The sequence below is a fragment of the Ixodes scapularis genome, unplaced genomic scaffold (genome assembly GCF_016920785.2).
Source record: "Ixodes scapularis isolate PalLabHiFi unplaced genomic scaffold, ASM1692078v2 PGA_scaffold1__304_contigs__length_218370807, whole genome shotgun sequence".
Classification (NCBI taxonomy): Eukaryota; Metazoa; Arthropoda; class Arachnida; order Ixodida; family Ixodidae; genus Ixodes; species Ixodes scapularis.
Genome location: NW_024609846.1, coordinates 196,983,734 through 197,000,952, shown reverse-complemented (window position 1 = coordinate 197,000,952; position 17,219 = coordinate 196,983,734). Strand labels below are relative to the sequence as shown.

At 47.6% G+C, this 17,219-nt stretch overlaps 1 pseudogene; it reads left to right on the top strand.

Annotated features, from left to right (window-relative positions):
• The first annotated feature begins 3,210 nt into the window (after positions 1–3,210).
• LOC115332096 lies at positions 3,211–3,760 on the top strand (annotated as a pseudogene).
• Positions 3,761–17,219: the final 13,459 nt, after the last annotated feature.

Here is a 17,219-nt window from a genome sequence, read left to right as displayed (position 1 = left end):
GTAAAAGGTAGTTTTTTTATGTTTTTTAGCATTGTATAATTTCTTTTTGAAGCATTTATAATTTCCATTATTATTATTATTATTGGAGGTACAGCAAGCCGCTGGCTTGCAGTACCTTTAACACCACGGTGGTGTCAAGTTTTTGGCAGCTGTCAGCAGCATGGCCGTTGCCAACTGCCTTGTGGCACGTGGTTGTCTCGTGCTTCGTGATGTCGAGGTCCCCCTTGAACCTGTAGGCGCCCACATCATCCACGTGTTTGTCTATTGTCTTCCCCCTATGTTTTGGAGGAGGCCCTTGTCCGGGCGCTCAGCCCATACAGTAAGGTCAAAGCAATTACTTATGCGACCTTCCGTGACCGCCCTGACGTCCGGACCGGCACCCAAGTGGTGAAAGTGGAGATGTTTAAATCCAGTCCCAGCTTTATTACCATGCACGGGCATCGTGTGGTGGTGGACTATCGAGGCCTTCGTCGTGTGTGCCGCAGTTGCAAGCAGGAAAGACACATCAGTCCCGCCAGCCAGACGCCTCGGCGCGACCAATGCGGCGCGTTCTGTCACCCCACCGCTGGCTGTACAGCACCCTGCAGCACTCTTTTTTGCCGCTCACGTCACCATCCCTCCCCCCCTCCGTTCCACTCACCACATCACTTCTTGTCTCTTCCGCTTTTATTGGAACGGGGGCACCAAGATTGTGACACGGGCGGTGCTTTGTTTCCACACGTCCCTCGATGGCAGAGGCATGCCGTGTGTCGACACCATGACCCGTCTGTTGGCCCTTCGTACCGTTTTGGGAGTACTGGAGAACACGGAGCACCCTGTGCAATCCCTCACTCTTTATTTCCTGGGAGGTTCGCGTCGTGTGCTTGTTCCTCGTGATTTGGGTTACGTCTGCTCTTGCGCCGAGTCCACTCCGCTGTTCTACCACGCAGAGGTGAGCCTCCATAACAAACTGCTGCGCACATTCCCAAACCTTCTGGTGCAGGACGTGGCCCCTGCCCCTGTTGTCGAACAACTTTGCGTTCAGGGAGTCACTATCGAGGAGCGCCGAAGGGCGACCGCCTTCCAAAGGTCGAAGAACTTTGCGTTCAGCGCGTCACTATCGAGGAGCGCCGAAGGGCGACCGCCTTCCAAAGGTGTTAGCCAGTGTCCCGCCGTCTGCCAGGGCCCGTGGACGATCTTGAGTGGCATCGGGGGAATGTTCGCTAGCACAAACCTTCTGGCGCCTCATTCACCACGGGTTTCACTCCTTGGGAGTCCGCCACTTTGCTCTCAGAAACCGGTGCCCATCGGGTGGGCTGGCTTTGCTTCTCCTGGCCTTTGGACACTTCGTTCTCTAGCGGAATCACTGTGTCACGGTGGGCCAACAGCGGCGCACCCGAGCAATGTGGCCACTCCTGTCCCCGCTCCATGGAGGCTTGCTCCGCCACCTCGCCTCCGAGCTTTTCTGGTTATGCGAGCGCGAGTTCCTGCGCAGGTGGTCCTGCCACTATGTGACTTTAGACCACTGCCGCATTTCCTTATCGTCTGCTCCCCTCGCCCAGAAATCCAAGTGAAGTACGCGCCCTTGCGAGGACGGTTTTATTTTGACTGTTTCATTTTTCCTTTTGTCCAGTAGAATACCAGTGGTTTTGTAGTACTTTCCTGGCGTCGCGTCACGTTTTTTCTGAGACAGCCTTGTCCGTCCATCCTTGCGCCTGGTTTTGACCTGTCATTGTGCCCTTCATGACCTTGTACCAAATATCACTAAAATTATTGCTTAAAGTTTGGCTTTCTTCGACAGGTTTGCTGCTTTGCGGAAGACAGTGCTTGCTGCGTCGACGAACCTCGTGTTTTGCTGCGTTGCAGAACCTCGTTGGGCCTAAGACCCGCTGCCTGCTGGTCTCGGTCCTGCTGCCTGCTGACCTCGGTCCCGCTGCCTGCTGGCCTTGGCACTGCTGCCTGCTGCTCCCGGGGTGGCCTGGCATCTGAGGACCTGCTGCCTGTGGCCAGGGACCTGCTGCCTGGTACCTGCCTGGGTGCCACATGGCCTTTGGACCAGTTGGCTTCACACAGCCCCCTGGCTTGCTCCTTCTGCGGTTGTCCTGACTTGTGGCTCCCCGTGGCAAACCTTCCTGGCACACACAAGGGCAAACAAGCTGGTCTTGTTGACCTAGGTGCCATTCTAGATAATGCATCCCCCAAAGGTTGCTCATCTGCATTGGACCACAGTCCAAGAGGGGCAACCGGCGGCCTGACTTCTACTCAGGAGTCTGTGAACAGGGACCTTGGAGGGAGTGCAAGCCCCTTAAGTCTTTCTTTTGAGGACCAAGGTGAGTGCCAGATCCCCTCCTCCCTGACGCAGGGTGAGTGCAACCTGATTCTCAAGAACCACGAGTCTAGGATGAAAGAAATGGGGGACTCGGCGTGCCATAAAGGGGATTCCTGGCGTGCAGTCTATGGCGACAACCGGTGTTTCGTATGAGACACCAGCCTGCAGAGCAGAACGACCACCTTCCGCCACAGAGCTCACAATGTTTGCCTGTAGCCTCCCCGGTGCCCAGGACAGTCCACAGCTGGCGGCAATGGAGCCCGCATCCCAGGAGGACTCCAGTCGCCTGAACCAGCCCACAAGGGAGGACGATATGCTGGTAGTTTGGGAGTACTGGAGAACACGGAGCACCCTGTGCAATCCCTCACTCTTTATTTCCTGGGAGGTTCGCGTCGTGTGCTTGTTCCTCGTGATTTGGGTTACGTCTGCTCTTGCGCCGAGTCCACTCCGCTGTTCTACCACGCAGTGGTGCGGGTTTCACTCCCAAGGAGTGAAACCCGTGGTGAATGAGGCGCCAGAAGGTTTGTGCTAGCGAACATTCCCCCGATGCCACTCAAGATCGTCCACGGGCCCTGGCAGCTCCCAGTACCGAACGCCTTCTTCTGCACGGAGGGAGCTGCAGAGCTGCATACTCCTCAACGTCTTGGAAGACACAGCGTCGGTCGCTGCAGAGACGCCTTGAGCAGGAGCACCGAGTAATGGTCAAGGCCACACAGAATGTGTGCTGTCTGCAGAAGAGTACTGGGAACGAGGCCTACATCACACAAGTGCAATGCAGGTGCCACCTGCTCCCACACCCACTAGTGGCGGCCGAGCATCACAGGAGCGACGAATGTGAGGTTTTTTATTCACGAAAGGGCCTCGACAATCACAAGAAGCGCCACCACCGAGACACGGCCAGGATGGCCTGGGTGAGCACCCTCATCGCTGCCGGCACGAACAAACCAGGGGCACAGACGACCAACGTGACTAGCTCGGAGCCACCACGAGAGCCCGACCCAGTGGAGCTGTTGGGTGATACGGTAAGCCCAGAGCCACCACGAAATCCCACCTCAGGGGAGCCCAAGAGATTCCTCCCCAAGGCAGAACCGGCACCAGACGAGGAAGATGCCAACATTACTCTCTCAGGCAGATTCGGCGACGCTACCAACCCCACAACTGACGAGAACCAGCGGGAGCTGCCGCTCCTGGACGCACCGAGTCCAGCCAGAGAACAGCTATGCAGCCCAGGTGGCTACTAGTCAGGACTCCACAGTGCACAGTGCCACTGCGCGTCTGCCTGACATCACTTTGCAACCAGCGGCGTCAGCAAACCCCTGACCAGCAGAGGACTATCCACTGGCGGTCCACCTAACTGCACTTCTCCACCTGCAGTCACTACCAGAGACCCTGGAATCCTGGTCTAGATTTCAGACAATACTAGAGAAGGCAACAGAGGTGTCCGGCCGGTAAGGATCTGCAGGGCGTTCCTGGGTTTCAGCAATGCGTTTGGCTGCGTCCCCCACAATGCCATCATGAAAACGGTGCGCGGAGTCAGTGCAGGCGAGGCCTTCAGCAGCAACATCGTCACCAGCGACGGCTGCACTGACCCTATCCCAATGTGCTGTAATATACACCAAGGGTGCCCGCTCAGCAGTCTGCTCTTCAACCTGGTGGTTGACTCTGTCATCCGCAAGGTACAGGGGACAACAGCAGACCACCGCATACTTGCCTATGCGGACGACCTCGCCCTATTGGCACGTGATCCAAAATCTCTAGTACCGTAAAATTTTGAGCGAACGCCCACATTTGAAGGATCGCCCACCCCCCTTTTGGTCAACTATCTGTTGTGAATGGTATTCCGATACATTGCCCTCCCCCACCCCCACCCCCCCCCCCCCCCCCCCCCAAAAAAATAGTTCAACCTTCAAGGTGATAACGGGGAGATAAGGAACCAGCGAGAAATAACCGAGGCGGGGGAGTAACCCAAGGTTCTGCAATCTGATATCCGGCAATATAATTCGGACTGAGCTGGCTACCCCATTCAGACTTGTGTCAAGAAACTGTAAAGAGTTATTTCACGTTTGTGCTCAAGATGAGCTCCAGCTACACGATCAAGAACAAGGCTGAAGTCGTCCAGTAGCATCGCAAAAATGGGAGCAACGTAAGCAAGACGGCACGCCATTTCGAAGTAGACAGGAAGCGTGTGTAAGAATGGAACACTAATTGCTCTTGCAACAGTGTCACGGGAAGAATAACTTGAAAAGAGCAATGAGCAACGGACGGCCCGTTTTTAGCGAAGAGGTCAGTGGAAGAAACGCTTCAATGTATCCATGCGGGTTGGAACAAACGAAAGCCAGAAGCTCCCTGCTTACTACGCCGAAGCGATAGTGGTGTTCTGAAGAGCTGTGGGAACGCTTCGCCTGAAGCATGATTATTCCGACGACTGTATAGCAAACATGGACCAGACAATGGTCCAGATGGATTCACCAGCTTCAAGGACCAGCAACGCTGTCGGTGAGCCAAGCATTCGAATCGCGAACACCGGCTGTGCACAGCGAGGAATGATGGTGTCCCTGTGTGCAACGGCGGCAGGAACAAAGCTGCCTGCGCTGATCATTTTTAAAGAACCAATCGGCCGGATCCCACCAAAAGTGCTGTTTTCGTTACGGATTCCAGGTAGGTCGCATCTACTAATTATTGCATGGTTAGAGAACAATAAGTGGTAGACGTTTGCAACCACATAGAATGAATGTGGCAAAGCCGAAATGTAGCAGCAAAAACCGCATTTACGCGGTTTACGCCGAGAAAGAAATCTTCACAAAGACTTCATTGCTGTACCCCACACAGTCAAATCCAGTTTAGTTTTGTCTCGTGCACTCTAAAACCGGTCTCTCATAAAAAACACTGTCCCTCTGATTTTAGAGGGGACAACGATACTTTCAGGGGGAAAGTTCTTTTTAAGAGGGAAAAGGAAAAATAAATCAGCAACATCCAGAGGGACACCAACATATTAAGAGAGACCAAGGAATCCGTTTCCTTTGTCCCTCTGAGTAGGGAAGACCGACAGAAAACTGCATGCTTCTCTTTTTATATTAAGAGGGGACTGGTCCCTCTTAACTGGACGAATGTAGTTCGGTCAAGAGGAAAGCTGCCGGCGCACTAATCCAGACGGTGCTAAGGTTTGGCGCGAATTCACGGAGCTGGAAACGGTAGTGGCCGGAGAGTCGCAAGCGTCATGATGGTCGTTTATCTTCCTTCGGGTGAGTAATCCTGTTACATTGACGCTTTGTTTTGAGTACATTGTGGGTGGGAATAACGAGCCATCAATATTTTCACTCTGGCTGTGAAATGCACGAGCTTTGCCCGTAGAGTGAGAGTTTTCAGCTTGACTGCAGCAGTCTGCGGTCGCCTCCTGCATGGATCTCCTCGTTCAGCTAGGACAAAGCGTCGCTTGTCGTTGGCCCTGCCGTGAGCCGCATGGCTCACGGCAGGGCCATTGTGTATGCTTCTGTCTTAGGCTGGCGATATCAGACCATTTTGTTTCCCATGCTTTTGTCTACTTTTTAATTTCGAACGCGCATTCGACCTTCTCCCAGCTCGAGCTGCAAGTTTTGGGACTGCTACTCCGCCAATTTATAACCGGCAATTTCTTTGCTCTTTATTCGTGAGTGTGCACTATCCGCATCGGGTACTACAAAGGATGGTATCAACCTCCCAAAGGCGAAGGGGAGATAAAGTTACCCGCTCGTCATGCAGTCAGTGTTCGTAACCGTATATGGTAGACATCGTTAGCGTTGAAGAGGGTATCAACTTTTGCTTCAAATGGGAGGCAAGCAAAAAGCCATAGTGTGTGTGTGTGTGTGCGCGTGTGTGTGCGTGCGTGCGCGCGCGTGCGTGCGTGCGTGCGTGTGTGTGTGTGTGTGAGGGGGGAGGATGGAACCATCTAATTCAAATGAAAACAAAAAGAAGTTCTTTCGCGCGTTCGCTTCGCGTTGCCATGAGCGTCTAGTCCAGAACGACGCGTCAGTCTCTGGAAAGAGGGGAAGGGGGCAGCGGTGGCCCGGTAGCGCATGTTCCTTGTTTTTTTCCCTGGAGTGTTTTTTTTTTTTTTTTTTTTTCTCTTTTCGTTATATTTTGACGGTCGCAACCGCAAAACTACCAATCCTTTTTTTTTTTTTTTTCGGCGCCGACCATGCTTTTCTTTTTGGAGATTTTATGCATGTTGTTTGTTTTCGGCTTTGTTTTCTGTGGTTGGTTGAATTTCTTTTTTCTGTGTCGCAAACGTGCGAAAAACATAGACGAAAGATTGCTTTTTTGTTTCTTTTTTTGTATTCCCAAGCGCTTTAGGGCTAGGTTGACAACGGCCGTTAAGTGACTGTTACAAATCTTCTTTTCAGGGTGGGACAATGACTACGAACGTTGACATGAGGGGTATAAGTCGGGAGTTTTGCTCGGAATGCTCGTAAAAAGAGTTCTACCGGGACCCTGTCCACTGTGGAACGCACCACCCGGAGTGGTGTGCTTACTGCGGCCACCCGCTCACAGCGAACTCGGTGAGTATGAACTTTTTATATTCTGGTATGTACGTAGGCTCCATTCACGTTCTGTTAGCATAAGCGTTGTTTCTGAAAAAAAAAAAGAATAAACGAATGTTGTTTTCTAGAAAACAAAAAAATGCATCAGATCTTTTCTGCAGCTTCAAGCCGCAAATAAAATCCATGTTTTCCAAGGCATAATTTTGAGCAAACCTCGTACTCTGCAAACTTCGAACTTTATGGCACCAACAACATATGTTTGTTTTATATAATATATATATATTTTTTTAATTAAAGTTTTACAAAATTACACTAAGCCCTGGTCAAGATCAAACCATGTAAAATTGTTTTTCGTGCGAGTCAGTACTCGCACAAAAAACAATTTTACGAAGTTTGATCTTGACCTGGGCTTAATGTAATTTTTTAGAACTTTAGAAAATTTATTATATGAAAACGAACGTACGTTTTTGGTGCCACGAAGTTCAGTAAAATCATACATCCTTGCTTTATTACCTACAATATTTAATAGTTATACTTTTTTAGATGATCTATTCAGTCACTACAGATTGGGTTTCAAATCTCTTAACGGTTCGCATTTTATTTTCGCACTTGTTTCCTACCGCCTCCTTGAAAACAGGTGAAAGCGCTTCATTATCTTCATTGTAATTCCCTCTCTTTGTGTCCAAAAAAAAAACACTATGATTTCTCATTCAGCTGAAGGTGGAAGCAAGGCTTCGGTTCCAAAGAACAATAGTCACCATGCTGGGAAAACTGGAGGAGGTGAAGAGGGCCTTCTGCGGAGACGACCCAACAACATTTTTGAACATTGAAGACCACCTCCGTTCTCGATTGGCCAGAAGTTCTCTCATCACCACGGTAAGTGAAAAAGCGGATGCAAAAATAGAAATGTATTTTTTTGATGCTGCCACAATTTTTGAACAATTGCTGCTTGCAGGACAAGCGTACCCCAGACGAAGAAGTTCCAGGACCTAAGATTTTCTTCGGTTCGGAAAAACATCGTTTCTGGGAATCAATCAGTGAAACTCTCCTCTAGCACGACTCTGGAGGAGGCACTAGTCATGTGCTTATGCGTGTATTACATAAGGTGACTGTCCTACCCTGCGGCATATGGACAAACCCTTGGGCTCCTCGAGTGTCTGCTCGTTGAAAATGACGAGTTTCCGATTCAATTCATGTCGGAGAAGCTCAGACAATTGCGCATGGCCGTTCAAAAACAACAAAAATTCTGAGCTTCTGCTGATTGCAAGAAAAACCGCGGAATTTATTTTAATGCTATAAAGCATGTAACTACACTCTAAAAAAAACCACGAATCTACTTCCCCGAACAACATTTAGATAGCCAATAATCGTAACTCACGGAGCCAGCTCAGCGAATCACGTTGCCGAAACATATGATTAGACCAAAAAACGGTCTGAGTTGTGAAAAAGTCACGCTTGCATTGCTTAGTATCACAACTCAGACTGCATTTTTTTTTTTTTTTGTATAATCATACGTTTTGGCATTGACATTCACTGCGCTGCCTCCGTGCGTTATGGTGATTGGCTTTCCAAGTGTTGTACGGGAAAGTAGACGCACGGGCTTTTTTTTTAGAGTGAAGTGTTATTTTTTGCGATATCCGCTGTAAAAAGGCAATTTCAGCACGGTCGCATTGTTATTGCTTATGATAGCCAAAAAGAGTCACTTTGCAGCACGAAATTTTTTGTGTGATAATTTCTAAGAAACGCCAATTTCTGGCTTCGTTCTAACGTCTTTTTTATCTGTATAAGCTACCAGAAAATCTTTATAAAATTACTATTTTTATATCTATTGTATTGCGTCATGGCAAATAAAACATGTGTTTACTTTTAAAGATTGCTAGTTTTATTTTTCATATTGATTTCGTCTATCAAACATAATATACCAATCAATTTTTACTTCTGCTACGCAGCATAGAATAACTTTGGCTAACAATATCAGCGAAAGTGCGCGAATTGCATCACTGCACTGCAGCATGTGAGCTGACAGTCAAAACACGAAGGAGCAGAAATTCTACGATAAAATAAAAGATAACCTAAAGCCGGGGTCACACTGCTTATACATCATACAAAATACCCTGTGCAGACATGTTCCGAAACGAGTCACCGCGACATCCGTGCTTCGAATGTCATGTAACAAAGCTACCTCGTGAATTGGTTGCCTCGTGGCGTACGAGACACGGATGACGGGGGTGACTCATTTTGGAACATGTATGCGCAGGGTAATTTGTATGATGTAAAAGCAATGCGGCCCCGCCTTACCACTCATTCACACTGGAAGCGGATCCGCGTTCGCAACCGCTTTGCGAACGCGGATCCGCTTCCAGTGTGAATGAGCGGTTAAGGGGGACTATATACCCCTGCAGTTTAAGCGGGCCACCGTCCCTCCAAATTTAAGGGGGAAAATATCTAAAAAATGTCCCTCTTACTAAGTGGGACTGACCTCGAATTTAAGGGAGACGCCTTATCGCTTACTTTAAGAGGGATGGTATCTCACTTAATTAAGAGGGAGCATCCCCATGTAATATTAAGAGGTCTGTCGCCTCCCCTTAAAGTTAAGTGGGAAAAAATCGAAGAAATGTCCCTCTTACTAAGTGGGACCGGGCTTAGAGTGTGGTGGTCGCTGCTCTTGGTGGCTCTCGTGGTGGCCGCTTGCATGACTGTTTTCGGAAAACTCAACCCATTTGCAACAGAGATCATTTACTAATCATTTATTTCACAGCTTGCTCCTAGCAAACGTGCGAGTCACGTCATCCAAGAACAGGTGGATGACCATGCCAGTGTTTCTGGAATGGGTACGGCGAGTCTGGGGACCCAACGAGGACAACGTCCTTGACATGCTCATCCTTGACCAGACGCCCATTCATAAAACGGAAACGGCCAGGGAGGCGCTTGAAGCTAAGGACACGGACGTCGTCTTGATACCGGGTGGCTGTATATCCATCATGCAGCCCGCCGATGTATGTTGGGTGAAGCCGTTCAAAAATGCTCTATGCCAAGTTTGGGCTTCGTTCTTTCGGGAAGGGGCGGTGACCCCCCAAGGGCAACCAACACAAGCCATCTTCACAGGACGTCGTCCGATTCGTCTTCAAAGCGTGGGGCTCAATCTCGGACTTATTGAGAGCTGTTCGTTCAAGTGGTGTGGCATTAGCACGGGTTTGGACGGGTCTGAAGACGGTGAACTCAACGACCACCTGCCGTTCGTCGACGATGGAGGTTTGAAGGAAAGGGACAGCCTCGCTGACGAGGCACTCGAGCTGATCTTTGATAGTGCAAGCGATGAGTCTTTTGATGGTTTTACTGACAGTGACTGGGTAAATAAACCAAGCCCGACCTTTTGGAGGTGTTTTGCTCATGTTTACGTGGGTTTTTCCCAACATTGATCGAAAGATCGCCCACCCAGCTTTTTTTCTACCATTATGTATGGTAAAAAGGTGGGCGTTCTCTCAGAATTTTACGGTAGGTGAAACAGAGTTCCTGCGGCAATGGTTGTGATGGTCGTGTCGCTATATGCACGTAATATATAAGCGTGTATTTTTGTTATTTGCAACGGTTTATAGTGTGGAACTATTTTTCTTTCAAATTTATGACATTTACTGCGATTTGCAGTACACTGTAGGACTTGACATGTGGAGAGATGGTGACGACGATTCCAATACCTCTTCACAATGCCTAGTTTACAGCCTTATTTTATTATTTTTGATTCAATTAGGTAATTGCAAGTTCAATTCACATTGGAGACAATTCTTTAGCTCAAAGCTGGCGCAAACAGTTATCTGGTATAGAGACTGCCACCAACAATACGGACAGCATGGAGTCGTTGCCGTCAGACAGCAACTCCATCAGCATCCTTGCGCTGGACCATGGACCAAAAGCGCTCTCCCCTCCTCGTCAGACTCTGGGTCTGGCCCTATACGCTTGCCAGGCATGAAAAAAAAAAAAAAACAAGGTTGGGCGTCCAAGCTTGATAGACAGTCCCGTTATCGGACGCTATCCCCCGTAAGCAAGAGGCCCTACTCGTAACTACTTTTGCCTCGCGTCCCAGTTCTTTTTTTTTGTTGACCATGATTGTGTTTTCTCTTTTCGTAATGGCCCTCCGCATCTTATCCCTTAACGTTCAGGAATGAGGATAAGTAATGCAAAGTTATTCAATCCGCTCAAGGTTTGGGCTGCAACCTTCTTTTCATGCAGGAAACTAAGTTCTACGGTGCTCGACATGTCAAAAATTTTAAAGCTCGCTTTTCGTTGCCTTGATTCTTTTCTTACAGTTTGCCACGCTGTTTGGGTGTGGGGTTGAATTTTTTCGACCCTGCTCACTTACTAGTAGTTTCTGCACTTTCGACCTAGATGGCAAGGTTATTTGCCAAGATTTTTATCTCAGTTCGCAACCGGCGCGCGTTATTGACGTTTACGCGCCCACTCAACCAGCATTTTCACACTCCTTTTTTCAATTCACTAGACGGATTTCTTTTAGAGGGTTATCCTTTTATTCTCCTCAGGGACTTAAACTGTGTGATTGACCCCTTCCAAGACTTCCGGGGGTTTTTCACACCAGGAGACTGGAGATTTGTGGTTCAACAAGCAATCCATCCTGGGAAATGCTAAAAGTGATTTCTTCCTTTTAGAAAATCTGACAGGTCATGAGCGATCATTTCTTTGGTCGACAAAGGAATGGGCGAGGGTGAACCACTACAAGTATGTGTGGTACAGAAACGGCAATGTTCTTGTCATAAGAGTAGATGGAGGGCGAGCGCACTTAGTAGAGTGAACATGACCTGCAGAAATTGGTGTCGGAGATTTCTACTTCGTCATCTCTTGGTTTATATTCCCTTTTAATTGCTAACAATACCTATTTCTTACCAAACAAAGTTGGGACCATTTTTAGATCCTAATCTAATCTTGCGTTTTCTTTATTTCATTTAAATGCACAATTATTGCGAAATAAATTTGATGAATTGGACATTATTGCAGCATTTTGGCTTTCCTTTTGATGTAATTATGGTGACGGAAACGTGGTATAACGAAGATGATACTGCTGACAACTTAAAGTGACTATAGAAATTATAATTTACGCTGCACTTCAGGGGGTGGAGTCACTATGTACGTAAAAAAGCAAATACAACGCACTATAATCAATGCATTTTCTGAACTCACTGATGGCTACGAGGTTTTGACCTTGTGGCATGAGCATAACATTTTTTGTGTCATATATCGCCCTCCTGGTTTCAGCATGACTTCTTTTGTTAAATATCTAGGTAATCTTTTCAGTTTTATAAGCGAGAACAATTCGATTAAGATAACAAGTGCACTACGACGGGCCAAACATATTGTGAATCGCTGTTTGAAAATGAAAACAGAATAGATGTTTTGTGGAAGAAGTTTAACTCTATACTGCGCGAAGGCCGTTAATTTGAGCAAATCAGTGAACTTCAAATTTACAATGAAATTAAAAATGGTAAAGCTCGTGCAGATGCATTTAATGACTTATTCGTCGATTTAGTGCAGGGGTCTCAAACACGCGGCCCGCGCGGCGTTTTTTTGTGGCCCGCGCAGCCAAGCATAAGTGATTTTTTTCTTAAATTTAATTTTGGTTTTTTTAATGATGTTTTCACTTTCGCTCACCCCGAGTGTGTAAAAAGCTTGCTAAAATAAAAAAATCCAAGCTGTTCTACTTTGACCATATGCCAGGATACATGACGCAAATGTAGAGCGCGGTGTCATGCAATAGCGTCTGTGGAAGAGAGAAAGCCGCTTTTGGTTAAAAATAGATAATCGGACCGGACGCAGTAGCTCAGTAGCCGAGGCGTCGGCAAAGGGCTTCTAAGAGTCCTTGGCGCAGGGCGTCGAAGCATAGCCTCGTACAATCCTGGTCCACACCTCCACACATGTGGTAGGCGTATCCGGGGCAACTAATCTCTCCCTCCATTCCACCCCACCTTCTTCCTATACTCCGTTCACTCCTAAACTGACAGTGCGGTGGAAGCTGCACGCTCGCTGGACCACTCAACCGTCAGCCTTGAACCATGTAACCACACCCCTCTCCCCGCACTCCTGCGCGTTGAGCGAAGTCAAGCAATAAGATTGGTCCTGAGAACACGTAGCCTCCAGCGCACCGTCAGCTTAGGAGTGAACGGAGTATAACCTCGTCAAAGCGTTGGGCTCTCCCAACCTCCCTTTTGTGTTCATTGTCACTTCCTTATCCTTTGCACCCAAGTTTATCTCAGTCGAAACTGGTGGATTCCACCGTTGTATGCTTCCCTTCAAGTTCTTGGAAAAGCATTTTACCCTCAATGCGGTAACCCCCTCTCCAAGCCCACAGTGATCTTCGGTTGACGGTGGCATTGTGCACCCGAGGTTTGCTCTGATCAGCACAGGTTGTTGCGTTTCTTTCAACGATTCAGTCTTGCGACGTCAACTCTCAAGCAGACATCTCAATGTCGTTGTCCAAGCCGTCCGCAAAACGCAAAGTTGAAGACGAGAAGCGGCTCTTTCAAGAGCGATGGGAACTATCCTATTTCTTCACGGAATCGCAAGACAAGGTGGTTTGTTTAATTTGTCATCAGACTGTAGCTGTGCCAAAGGAATATATTGTGCGACGTCACTTCATGTCATGCCATCAAGAGAAGTATGAAGCCCTCACCGGAAAGATCCATGAGAAAACTGTTTTCCCACGGATCTTTCCCACGGAAAGATCCGTGGGAAAACAGCAAGACCTCTTCCAAAAGGCGGTCCAAACAAGCGACGAAACGGAGAGATCTAGTTTTATTGTTTCCGAGCTTATCGCCAAATCGTCCAAGCCATTTACTGATGGCCTGTTCATAAAAAAGTGTCTGCTTGAGGTTGCTGATGCTGTCTGTCCCAGCATGAAGAAGACATTTGAGAAGATAAGCCTTCCCCCAAACACAGTGGCAGAAAGAATTATGAGTTCAGTGAAAACGTCGAGAAAGAATTATTCACCCGATGCAACGGCTTCAACGCATTCTCATTTGCTGTCGACGAGAGCACCGGTATTACTAACAACGCTGAGTGTGCCATTTTTGTAAGGGGCGTAAACAAAAATTTGGACGTCACAGAAGAAGTCTTGGACCTAGTGCCAATGAAAGGAACAACCACAGGTGCTGATATTGTTTCCGCCCTCGAACGAGTGGTTGATCGTGCTGGGCTGCCATGGGAAGAGTTGGTGTGCCTCGCAACCGACGGCGCATAGTCAATGGTGGGAAAGAAAAGCGGCCTTGTCGGACGATTGAGGACGAAACTCGCTGGACTGGATATCAGCGAGTGGTTTGCAGCAGTCCACTGCATTTTACACCAAGAGGCGCTATGCAGCAAGTCACTGCAGATGAAAGGAGTCATGGACATTGTGTTTGGTGCAGTAAACTTCATTCGCTCCAGAGCGTTCAACCATCGACAGTTTGTATCTCTGTTGGAGATGGTTGGCAGCGAGCATAGCGAAATTTTGTACCACCCTGAGGTACGGTGGCTGAGTTGCGGGAAAGTTCCTGAAGAGGTTTTTTGATCTTCGACACGAGATAGATACTTTTTTGAAAAGCAAAAACAAGGCCGTCGCTGAACTATCAGACCCCAGCTGGCTTTGCTCCCTCGTATTCCTCACGGATATCACTGAGTACCTGAACCGTCTAAATGGGAAACTTCAGGGGAAGGACAAACTTATTACGACAATGTATGATGACATCCAGGCGTTTCAATCAAAGTTACAGCTCTGGGAGCGCCAAATGAGGCTGCTCAAACTCGACCATTTCCCGACGCTCAGTCACTAGGGCACGCGAGTCAAGAATCGTGAGACACCTTTTCGGACCTCCTGCATGATCTCCAACAAGAATTCCAAAAACGGTTCCAGGACGTGAGCAGCCTGTCAAGAGAATTTTAACTTTTTTCTTTGCCCTTCTCGGTGCGAGTGGACGACGTTGCACCTGAACTACAGATGGAACTGCTTGAACTGCAAGAGAGCACTGTACTCAAGCAGAAGTTTGAGGACGTCACAGTCCCGAAGTTTTACAAGTTCCTCGACGAGGAAAACTTTCTCTCGCTGCGCCAACAAGCAGTAAGGATAATCGCCATGTTCGGGAGCACGTACTTGTGCGAGCAACTGTTTTCCTTGCTAAAGGTAAACAAGTCGACACTTCGGTCAAGGATGACCGACGAACATCTGCGATCAATCATGAGGATTGCCTCCGCACAAGGGTTAAAGGCGGACATTGATTTTCTCGTCACCGCTAAGCGTTGTCAGGCGTCAAGCCAGCGTTCATAGAATTTTAGCTCTCATATTTGTGGTTCACATGGATAAATATATCTTGGCTTTCACAAAATGTTTTGGACATTATCTTTGTAATACTGCGAATTGCAACATAATTTACGCAGGTTAACTTTTGCGGCAATGAGTTGTAGCATAGTTGGTGCAGATTTCGACTGTTGTCGAAAGCGGTGATAGTATCTGGCATGAACCCCGTGTTGGTCAAAATCAGAAACCGGACGTCACAACTTCCGAATGGCGACGATTGCAAATCCAACCCCCCCCCCCCCCCCCTCTTGCGAACCTAGGATTTCTGGATGCGGCCCGGCTCCTCACGTGAGTTTGAGACCCCTGATTTAGTGCATAGTGTTCACACAGCTGAAGCTTAATATATGTGGAAGGTATTTCTGACACCATATTTCTTTCTCCAACTGATGAGGTAGAAATTATTTCAATTTTCAAATACTTAAAAAATATAAAAAGTCGTAAAATCGATGACGTTGAGATAAAACCGATTGAACACGTCATAAGAGTCGATTGCTTCTATTTTAACTCACATCTTAAACTTACCGCCTCAAACTGGGGTTTTTCCGCGCAAAATGGAAGAGGCCAAGGATCCGGCAATCTATGAATTTATAAGGCGGGAGACCGAAATGACCTCGGCAACTGTAGGCCAGTTTCTATTTTGCTGATATATTCAAAAGGATTAGAAAAAATAATCCACAAAAGACTACAGCTTTTGCAAAAAACAATGTATCCTTACTCCCCATCAGCACGGGTTTCGGAAAGGATGCGCTCAAGTGAGTTAGCCTGACTAGACCAAAAAGAAATAATTCTAATTAATGTTGAGAATAAACTCCTTACATTAGGAATATTCAATGACTTCTTGAAGGCTTTTAATTGTCTTAATCATAAAACATAAAATAAAATCATAGATCATAAATATGGCATAAGGGGAAGAGCCCAAAACATAATTGAGAGCTACCTAGAGTTCTGTTTTCAAAGTGTTGTAATAGAAGGACAACACTCTCAGTCTAGAAAATTAAATGCAGGCGTACTGCAAGGAAGTATTCTAGGACCCCTCCTTTTTAATTTATATGCAAATGACATTACCAACTTTGACTGCCAAGCAAACATGATAAGTTATGCTGATGACACTACTATATTGTTTTCGGGGTCAAACATTTCTGAAATTGTAGGAACGAGCAATCGATTTAAGAAAAACTTAACGTGTGGACAATTCTGAATTCACTATTAATAAGCAGTAATAAAACAAAGGCTATAGTTCTTAGGTCGAAGGAAGTAGGGTTTTGCAATAAGCAGTGTAGGGGATAGCTGAAGGAGCTTAGCTGAAAGAGCTTGGAGAATCGGCAGCATGGTCACTCGAAGCGTCCTTCGGAGACGCCCGATGCCTTACGTTTTTCCCTTTGGCGGCAAGCGGAGGCCAGCTTCCGAAAGTGGAAGATTTTTACCATGGGAAGTAAGCAAAGCTTTCGGTCCCAGGGCGGGAGCGAGAGGTCGCTTTTGCTGCGGTGGTAATTGGGGATTTGACATCATCAAGGCCATCTCGACGACTCCAAGTAGAGAGGGAAGTCGGTCTCCCTTCGGAATGTGGGCGTGCCTTTTTGGAAAAGAATGTGAGTTTGTATGAGCCCGTCCGCAGAGCAAGACTTCATCCTCCCGTGGTCCCGAGGGCCCCGCGTATTCTGTCTTGCGGGACAAAGAACTTGACATGAGCGGCAAGTGACTTGGCGCCGAGGTGCTATTGTTGGCGTTGTGCTGCCTCAGGCAACAGCAGCAGCGTGACAGCCCCTGTATCATATTCGCTCTCCAGTGTAAATATATTTATCAAAACGAAAATTACGAGTCCTCCGATTCCCGATTGCAAGGAATGGCAGACACCCACAGCACCACACAGCATTCCACGGTCATCTGGTCCCGATCGGGACTCCAAGGGAGCTGCCCAAAGACCGGAGAAAGCAACCATCCTCAGGGGAGGACGAAAATTTACTAGCAGGTTCTCTTCCAAGGATCTTGTAGTATAGAAATTGTAGAGAAGGTCAAGGTTCTTGGCATTATATTTAGTAAACACATGTGATGGGATGAT